This window comes from Cetorhinus maximus, chromosome 2, assembly GCF_964194155.1.
Source record: "Cetorhinus maximus chromosome 2, sCetMax3.hap1.1, whole genome shotgun sequence".
In the NCBI taxonomy this organism is placed as follows: Eukaryota; Metazoa; Chordata; class Chondrichthyes; order Lamniformes; family Cetorhinidae; genus Cetorhinus; species Cetorhinus maximus.
The window spans coordinates 139,661,523-139,670,715 of NC_135880.1; positions in this window are offsets into that span (position 1 = coordinate 139,661,523).

The window sequence follows — 9,193 nt, forward strand, 5'->3', positions numbered from 1 at the left end:
GCTTCCGGGTGTGCGTCACATTGGGCGGACCTTAATTGGCCCGCCCGATCGGGGGTGCCAATCGGGTTCGCACTCACACCCGCCTGCCCCCACACAACACCCCCGACGGGGGGGGAAATTTCTGCCCCTTATGTAAGGAAGGATGTAAATGCATTGGAGGTGGTTCAGAGGAGGTTTACTAGGTTGATACCTGGAATGAGTGGGTTGTCTTATGAGGAAAGGTTGGACAGGCTGGGCGTGTTTCCACTGGAGTCTACAATAGTGAAGGGTGATTTGATTGAAGCATATAAGATCCTGAACGATATTGACAAGTTGGACATGGGAAGGATGCTTCTTCTTGTGGGTGAGCCCAGAACCAGGGGACACTGTTTTAAAATTAGGGGTCGCTCTTTTAGGACAGAGATGAGGAGAATTTTTTTCTCTCAGAGGGTTGTGTGACTTTGGAATTCAGGTGATGGAGGCAGGGTAACCGAATATTTTTAAGTCAGAGGTGGATAGATTCTTACAAAAAGCTAAAAGCTAATGCGGATGCTGGAAATCCAAAACAAAAACAGAATTACCTGGAAAAACTCAGCAGGTCTGGCAGCATCGGTGGAGAAGAAATCAGTTAACGTTTCGAGTCTTCATGACCCTGCGGCAGAACTGAGTATAGTTAGGAGAAAGGTGAAATATAAGCTGGTCTAAGGTGGGGGTGGGGGGGGGTGGTGGGAGAGAGAAGTTGAGGGTGGGATGATTGTGAAGATAAGCAAGCAGTGATAGGAGCAGATAATCAAAAGATGTCACAGACAAAAGGATCAAAGAGGTGTTGAAGGTGGTGATATTGTCTAAGAAAAGTGCTAATTAAGAATGGAAGGCAGGATACTCAAGGTACAGCTCTAGTGGGGGTGGGGTGGAAAGACTAACAAAGTTTTAGTTTTAGATTTAAAAATAATGGAATTAGGTGCGAAAAGAAGAATCTATATAAATTATTGAAAAAAAAAATTTCTCAATTTCTCTGCTCCTCTCACCCATTCTAATCTGTCTCTCTCTGAACTTACTGCACTCCGTTCTCTCAGGTCCAACCCCAGCATTGTCATCAAACCCGCTGACAAGGGTGGTACTGTTGTTGTCTGGCGCATTGACCTCTACCTCGCGGAGGCTGAGCGTCAACTCGCAGACACTTCCTCCTACCTCTCCCTGGACCATGACCCCACCACAGAACATCAAGCCATTGTTTCCAGGACTGTCACTGACCTCATCTCCTCTGGAGATCTTCCTCCCACAGCTTCCAACTTGATAGTCGCCCAACCTCGGACGGCCCGCTTCTACCTCCTACCCAAAATCCACAAACAGAACTGTCCTGGCAGACCGATCGTGTCAGGAAGAAGCTAAGGGCCCTCAGACCATCCTGGTGGGGGATGGAGGTGTAGAGGGATTGGACATCCATGGTGAAGAGGAAGCGGTTGGGGCCAGGGAACTGGAAATTGTTGATGTGACGTAAGGTGTCAGAGGAATCACGGATGTAGGTGGGAAGGGACTGGACCTCCTACCCAAAATCCACAAACAGAACTGTCCTGGCAGACCAATCGTGTCAGCCTGTTCCTGCTCCACGGAACTCATTTCTCGTTATCTTGACTCCCTTCTCTCTCCCCTTGTCCAGTCCCTTCCCACCTACATCCGTGATTCCTCTGACACCTTACGTCACATCAACAATTTCCAGTTCCCTGGCCCCAACCGCTTCCTCTTCACCATGGATGTCCAATCCCTCTACACCTCCATCCCCCACCAGGATGGTCTGAGGGCCCTTAGCTTCTTCCTTGAACAGAGGCCCGAACAATCCCCATCCACCACTACTCTCCTCCGTCTGGCTGAACTTGTTCTCACACTGAACAATTTCTCCTTTAACTCCTCTCACTTCCTCCAAATAAAAGGTGTGGCTATGGGTACCCGCATGGGCCCCAGCTATGCCTATCTCTTTATGGGGTATGTGGAACATTCCTTGTTCCAGTCCTACTCCGGCCCCCTCCCACAACTCTTTCTCCGGTACATCGATGATTACTTCGGTGCTGCTTCATGCTCTCGTCGGGACCTGGAAAAATTTATTAATTTTGCTTCCAATCTCCACCCCTCCATCATTTTCACATGGTCCATCTCTGACACTTCTCTTCCCTTCCTTGACCTCTCTGTCTCAATTTCTGATGATAGACTGTCCACCAATATCCATTACAAGCCTACCGACTCCCAAAGCTACCTCGACTACAGCTCCTCACACCCCGCTTCCTGTAAGGACTCCATCCCATTCTCTCAGTTCCTTCGCCTCCGTCGCATCTGTTCTGATGACGCTACCTTCAAAAACAGCTGCTCTGACATGTCCTCCTTCTTCCTTAACCGAGGTTTTCCACCCACGGTCGTTGACAGGGCCCTCAACCGTGTCCGGCCCATATCCCGCGCATCCGCCCTCACGCCTTCTCCTCCTTCCCAGAAACATGACAGGATCCCCCTTGTCCTCACTTATCACCCCACCAGCCTCCGCATTCAAAGGATCATCCTCAGCCATTTCCGCCAACTCCAGCATGATGCCACCACCAAACACATCTTCCCTTCACCCCCCCTGGCGGCATTCCGTAGGGATCGTTCCCTCCGGGACACCCTGGTCCACTCCTCCATCACCCCCTACTCCTCAACCCCCACCTATGGCACCTCCCCATGCCCACGCAGAAGATGCAACACCTGCCCCTTCACTTCCTCTCTCCTCACCGTCCAAGGGCCCAAACACTCCTTTCAAGTGAAGCAGCATTTCACTTGCATTTCCCCTAACTTAGTCTACTGCATTCGTTGCTCCCAATGCGGTCTCCTCTACATTGGAGAGACCAAATGCAAACTGGGCGACCGCTTTGCAGAACACCTGCGGTCTGTCCGCAAGAAAGACCCAAACCTCCCTGTCGCTTGCCATTTTAACACTCCACCCTGTTCTCTTGCCCACATGTCTGTCCTTGGCTTGCTGCATTGTTCCAGTGAAGCCCAACGCAAACTGGAGGAACAGCACCTCATCTTCCGACTAGGCACTTTACAGCCTTCCGGGCTGAATATTGAATTCAACAACTTTAGATCTTAAACTCCCCCTCCCCCCATCCCCACCCCGTTTCTCCCCCCTCCCCCTTCCATTTTTTTTTCAATAATTTGTATAGATTCTTCTTTTCCCACCTATTTCCATTATTTTTAAATCTAAAACTAAAACTTTGTTAGTCTTTCCACCCCACCCCCACTAGAGCTGTACCTTGAGTATCCTGCCTTCCATTCTTAATTAGCACTTTTCTTAGACAATATCACCACCTTCAACACCTCTTTGATCCTTTTGTCTGTGACATCTTTTGCTTATCTGCTCCTATCACTGCTTGCTTATCTTCACAATCATCCCACCCTCAACTTCTCTCTCCCCCCCGCCTCCCACCTTAGACCAGCTTATATTTCACTTTTCTCCTAACTATACTCAGTTCTGCCGCAGGGTCATGAAGACTCGAAACGTTAACTGATTTCTTCTCCACCGATGCTGCCAGACCTGCTGAGTTTTTCCAGGTAATTCTGTTCTTGTTGTAGACAGATTCTTGTTGGGCAAGGGAATCAAAGGTTATCGGAGGTAGATGGGAATATGAAATTCGAAACACCAACAGATCAGTCATGATCTTATTAAGTGGCGGAGCAGGCTTGAGAGGCCGAATGGCATACTTCTGCTCCATTTCGCATGTTTGTATGTTCGTATGAAATGACAGACTTATTGAATAATAGTATCAGTCTTCATAGTCGAGAAAGAGGATAATATACTTGACATTTCAGGGAAACTAATAATAAATCAAGAACTGGAGCTCCCTCAAGTTAATATAAGCAAGAAAATGGTTTTTAAGAAAAATATTGGGATTAAAGATTGAAGAATCCCCAGGACCTGATGGTTTCTGCCCCAGGAAGTAGGTGTGGAGATTACAGATACTTCAGTTATAACCTTCCAAAAAGCCCTTGTTTCAGGAATTGTCCCTTTGGATTGGAAAATATGCAGGTATCTCCATTATTCAAGAAAGGTAAGAGAGAACAAAAAAGGAAATTACAGACCTGTTAGTCTAACATATGTTGTGAAAAAGTTATTGGAATCTAAACTTAGTGACTGTGCACAGAAATTTGGGCTGACTGGGGAGAAGCAGTGTGGATTTGTAAAGGGCCCATTATGTCTGATAAACCTAATTGAATTTTTTGAGGAAATAATTAAAGTCATAGATAGGGGAATGTCTGTGGATGAGATTTATATTGACTTTCAGAAGGCATTCAATAAGGTTCAACATAAGAGACTTGGCTGAAGTTAAAACTCTTTGAGATTGCGTCTCATCACAGATTGGGATCTGGGATGGACTGTTGCCGGCAAATTATGTTTTTCTATTACAACAGTGCTACACTGAAATGCAACAGTGAAATTCCAATTATAAGCCACTTAGCGGTATTACTGGGAACATACACACATGTAAGTATTAAATTTTAACATTGGAATTCCCATGATAAATGCATACATTGCAGGTTCCATTGCAGTGTGGGACTACAGCCTTGTTAGATCCAAACTCCTGCCGGTGACCAGAAAGATATCAGGGGCAGTTTTACATGTGTCAGTGGCCACAGTTCTCGACTCCTTTCCGGACTGCTGCAGGAGTAAACAGTGTATAAATTTTAACATCGCCTCCCTGCTTTTATATTCTATTCCTCTAGAAATTGATCACAGTATTTTGTTTGCACTCTTTATGGCCTTACCAACTTTCGTTACTACTTTTAGTGATTTATGTACTTGTATTCCTGGATCTCTTTGCTCCTCTACTGCATTTAACTTCTTACCTTCCAAGAAATAAGTGGCGTCCTTGTTCCTCCTACTGAGGTGAACCACTTGACACTTGATTGTTGAATTTTACTTTCATTCTCTCCTTTATATAAATATATATGTAGATATAGAATGAGTTTGGACAGTGATCTGTTTTCCATCCTTCATTAAAAAGACATGCAAGGAAATGGGAATAGCTGCAAAGCTCCTTTACCTTTATAAAACTCTGTGCTTCAGACAAACTGATTTACAGGGAAGACATTGCATTTTGCAGCAAGCCTGTGAAATAGACCAAAACCTGCATAAGACCAAAGTCTAGAACTTGTGTCCATGTGGAAAAATCACCACCCAAGGAAATCAAGAATACTTTGCTGCAAGCTCTTCGAATTTTAAGTTGAAAGGTGGACCTTAATCCTGGTCAGTGATGTAGGACTGCAAAACCAATAGATGTACAGTTTAATAAAAATCAATCTGAACAATGAAACAACTGAGGGTCTGAGGACTCCCTGCTTCTTCCTTGAATGGAGGCCCAAACAATTCCCATCCACAACCACTCTCCTCCGTCTGGCTGAACTTGGTCTCCCATTGAACAATTTCTCCTTAAGCTTGTCTCACCTCCTCCAAATAAAAGGTGTGGCTATGGGTACCCACATGGGTCCCAGTTATGCCTGTCCCTTTATGGGGTATGTGGAACATTCCTTGTTTCAGTCCTCCTTAGGCCCCCTCCCACAACTCTTTTTGTGGTACATTGATGATTATATCAGTGCCACTTCATGCTCTTGTCTGGACCTGGAAAAATTCATCAGTTTTGCTTCCAATTTCCACCCCTCTGTCACCTTCACATGGTCTATCTCTGACACTTCCCTTCCCTTCCCTGACTTCTCTCTCTCCATTTCTGGTGATAGACTGTCCACCAATATTCATTACAAGCCCACTGACTCCCACAACTACCTTGACTATACCTCCCCACACCCTGCTTCCTATAAGAACCCCATTCCATTCTCCCAGTTTCCCAGTCTCCACCGCATTTTTTCTGATGATGCTACCTTCCACAATGGCTTTTCTGACGTGTCTTCCTTTTTCCTCAGCCGAAGATTCCTCTCATTGTGGTTGACAGGGCTCTCAACCGGGTCCAAACCATTTCCCACATTTCTGCTGTCACTCCTTCTCCTCCCTCCTAGAACCACAATGGGGTTCCCCTTGTCCTCACTTTCCACACCACCAGCTTCCATATTCAAAGGATCATCCTCCACCATTTCTGTCAACTCCAACATGATGCCACCACCAAACATATCTTCCCCTCCCCTCCCCTGTCAGCATTCTAAAGGGATTGTTCCCTCTGCAATACCCTGATCCACTCCTTTATCACCCCCAACACCTCATCCCCTTCCAATGGCACCTTCTCATGCAATTACAGGAGGTGTAACAGCTGTCCATTTATCTCCTCACTGACCAAAGCCCCAAGCACTCCTTTCAGGTGAAACCACTTCGTTTGCACTTTTTTCAATTTGGCCTGCTGCATTCACTGCTCACAATGTGGTCTCCTCTACATTGGGAAGACTAAACGCAGACTGTGAGACCACTCTGTGGAACAACTTCGCTCAGTCTGCAAGCATGGCCCCAACCTTCCTGTTGCTTGCCATTTCAATTCACCATCTTGCTCTCATGTCCACATATCTGTCCTTGACCTGCTACAATGTTCCAATGAAATCCAACACAAACTAGTGGAACAGCACATCATCTTCCGATTAGGCACTTTGCAGCTTTCTGGACTTAACATTGATCTCAACCACCCATGGTTAACAAAGGTGGCCAATGAGAGTATCCAATCAAAATCTAAAGCATACAAAGCAGCAAAAACTAGTGGCAGGCCAGAGGATTGGGAATATTTTAGGAACCAGCAGCAGATGACTAAAAAGCTAATAAGGAGGGAGAAAATTGATTATGAAAGTAAATTGGCAAGAAATATAAAAACAAACAGCAAGAGCTTCAATGGGTATATAAAAAGAGAGTAGCTAAAGTTAGCGTGGGACCTTTGGAGGATGCGACTGGAAAATTGATAATGGCAGATAATTTAAACCAATATTTTGCATTGGTCTTCACAGTGGAGGACACTATAAACATTCCAAAAATATCAGATAAGCAAGGAGTTAATGGGAGGAAAGATCTTGTAACTGTCTCTGTCATGAGGGACAAAGTATTTAAGAAACTAATGGGACTAAAGGCAGACAAGTCACCAGGACCTGAGGGTCTGCATCCAAGGGTTTTAAAGAAAGTGACTGCAGATATAATGGAGGCATTGGTCGAAATATTCCAGAGCTCACTGGATTCCAGAAGGGTCCCAGCGTATTGGAAAACTGCTAATGTGACGGCCCTGTTCAAGAAGGGAAGGAGACAAAAAGCAGGAAACTATGGGCCAGTCAGCCTAACATCTGGCATTGGGAAAATGCTAGAGTCCATTATGAAGGAAGAAATAGCAGGACATTTAGAAAAGCTTAACGCAATCAAATGGAGTCAACATCGTTTTGTGAAAAGGAAATCGTGTTTGACAAATTTGCTAGAGTTCTTTGAGGATATAACAAGCAGAGTTGATAAAGGGGAACCGGTAGATGTAGTGTATTTGGATTTCCAGAATGCATTCGATAAGGTGCCACATAAAAGGTTATTGCACAAGATAGGAGCTCACGGTATTGGGGGTAATGTATCTGCATGGATTGAGGATTGGTTAACACACAGAAGACAGAGAGTCTGGATTAATGGGACCTTTTCAGGTATGGGAGACGTAACCAGTGGAGTGCCACAAGGATCAGTCCTAGGACCTTAATTATTTACTATCTATATTAATGACTTGGAGGAGGGGGCAGAGTGTAATGTATCCAAATTTGCTGACGATACAAAAATAGGTGGGAGGGCATGTTGTGATGAGGACATAAGGAATCTCCAAGGAGATATAGACAGGTTGAGTGAGTAGGCAAAAACTTGGCAGATGGAGTTTAATGTAGGAAAGTGTGAGGTCATGCACTTTGGTAGGAAAAATCAAAAGGCAGACTATTATTTAAATGGAGAGAGACTCCAAAAAAATGCAGCACAGAGGGATCTGGGTGTTCTTGTGCATGAAATACAAAAGGTTCGCATGCAGGTGCAGCAAGTAATTAAGAAGGCAAATGGAATTTTGACCTATATTACTAGGGAGTTGGAGTTTAAAAATAGGGAAGTCTTGTTACAACTGCACAGGGTGTTGGTGAGGCTGGACCTGGAGTACTGTGTACAGTTTTGGTCCCTGTATTTAGGAAAGGATACACTGGCATTGGAGGTAGTTCAAAAGAGATTCACTAGGCTGATTCCTGAGATGAAGATGTTGACTTATCAAGAACATCTAAACAGGTTAGGCTTTTATTCATTAGAGTTTAGAAGAATGAGGGGTGACCTTATTGAAACGTGCAAGATTCTGAGGGGTCTTGACAGGGTAGATGTTGAGAAGATGTTTCCACTAGTGGGGGATTCTTGAACTATGGGACATAGTTACAGAATAAAAGGACACTCATTTAAAACTGAAATGCGAAGGAATTTCTTCTCACTGAGGGTAGTGAATGTTTGGAATTCTCTACTCCAGAGAGTTGTGGAGGCTAGATCACTGAAAGTATTTAAAGAGGAGGTGGATAGATTTTTGAAATATCGGGATTGGAGAGTTATGATGAGCCGCCACGAAAGAGGAGTTGAGGCCTGGGGCAGATCAGCCATGATCTTATTGAATAGCGGGACAGGCTTGAGGGGCTGAATGGCTACTCCTGCTCCTATTTCTTATGTTCAGCAACTTCAGACCATGAACTCTGTCCTCCATTTTGATGTTATTTTCCACCCACCACCCCTACGACCCCACCAGGGGCCAGTCTGTAACTTGTTCTCATGTTTTGCTTTCAGGAAGTACTGACTCCAACACATTCTATTAACACATTCTGCTATCTGACCTTTATGCCACTATTAATACCTCCCTTAGTCTTCATTACCACTCCCTTTGTCTTGTGTCCGTGACGCCTTTGTCACTGAATCTCTCCTGAGCTACAACCTTACCCCTGACCTTCCATTTCGCTCCAGCTGCTCCAACCCCTCTCTTCAACAGCATAAAACCCACCACATTTCTACTTCTCTTCAGCTCTGAAAAATAGTCTTATGGACTCGAAATGTTAACTCTGTTTCTCTCTCCACAGATGCTGCCAGACCTGCTGAGTTTTTCCAGCATTTCCTGTTTTTATTTCAGATTTCTAGCATCCGCAGTATTTTGCTTTTATTAAACAAATGCTTTCATTCATTTAGTTAACGTTGCTTGATAGGCCCTATTAGACCCAACCTTTGAAATGCCAT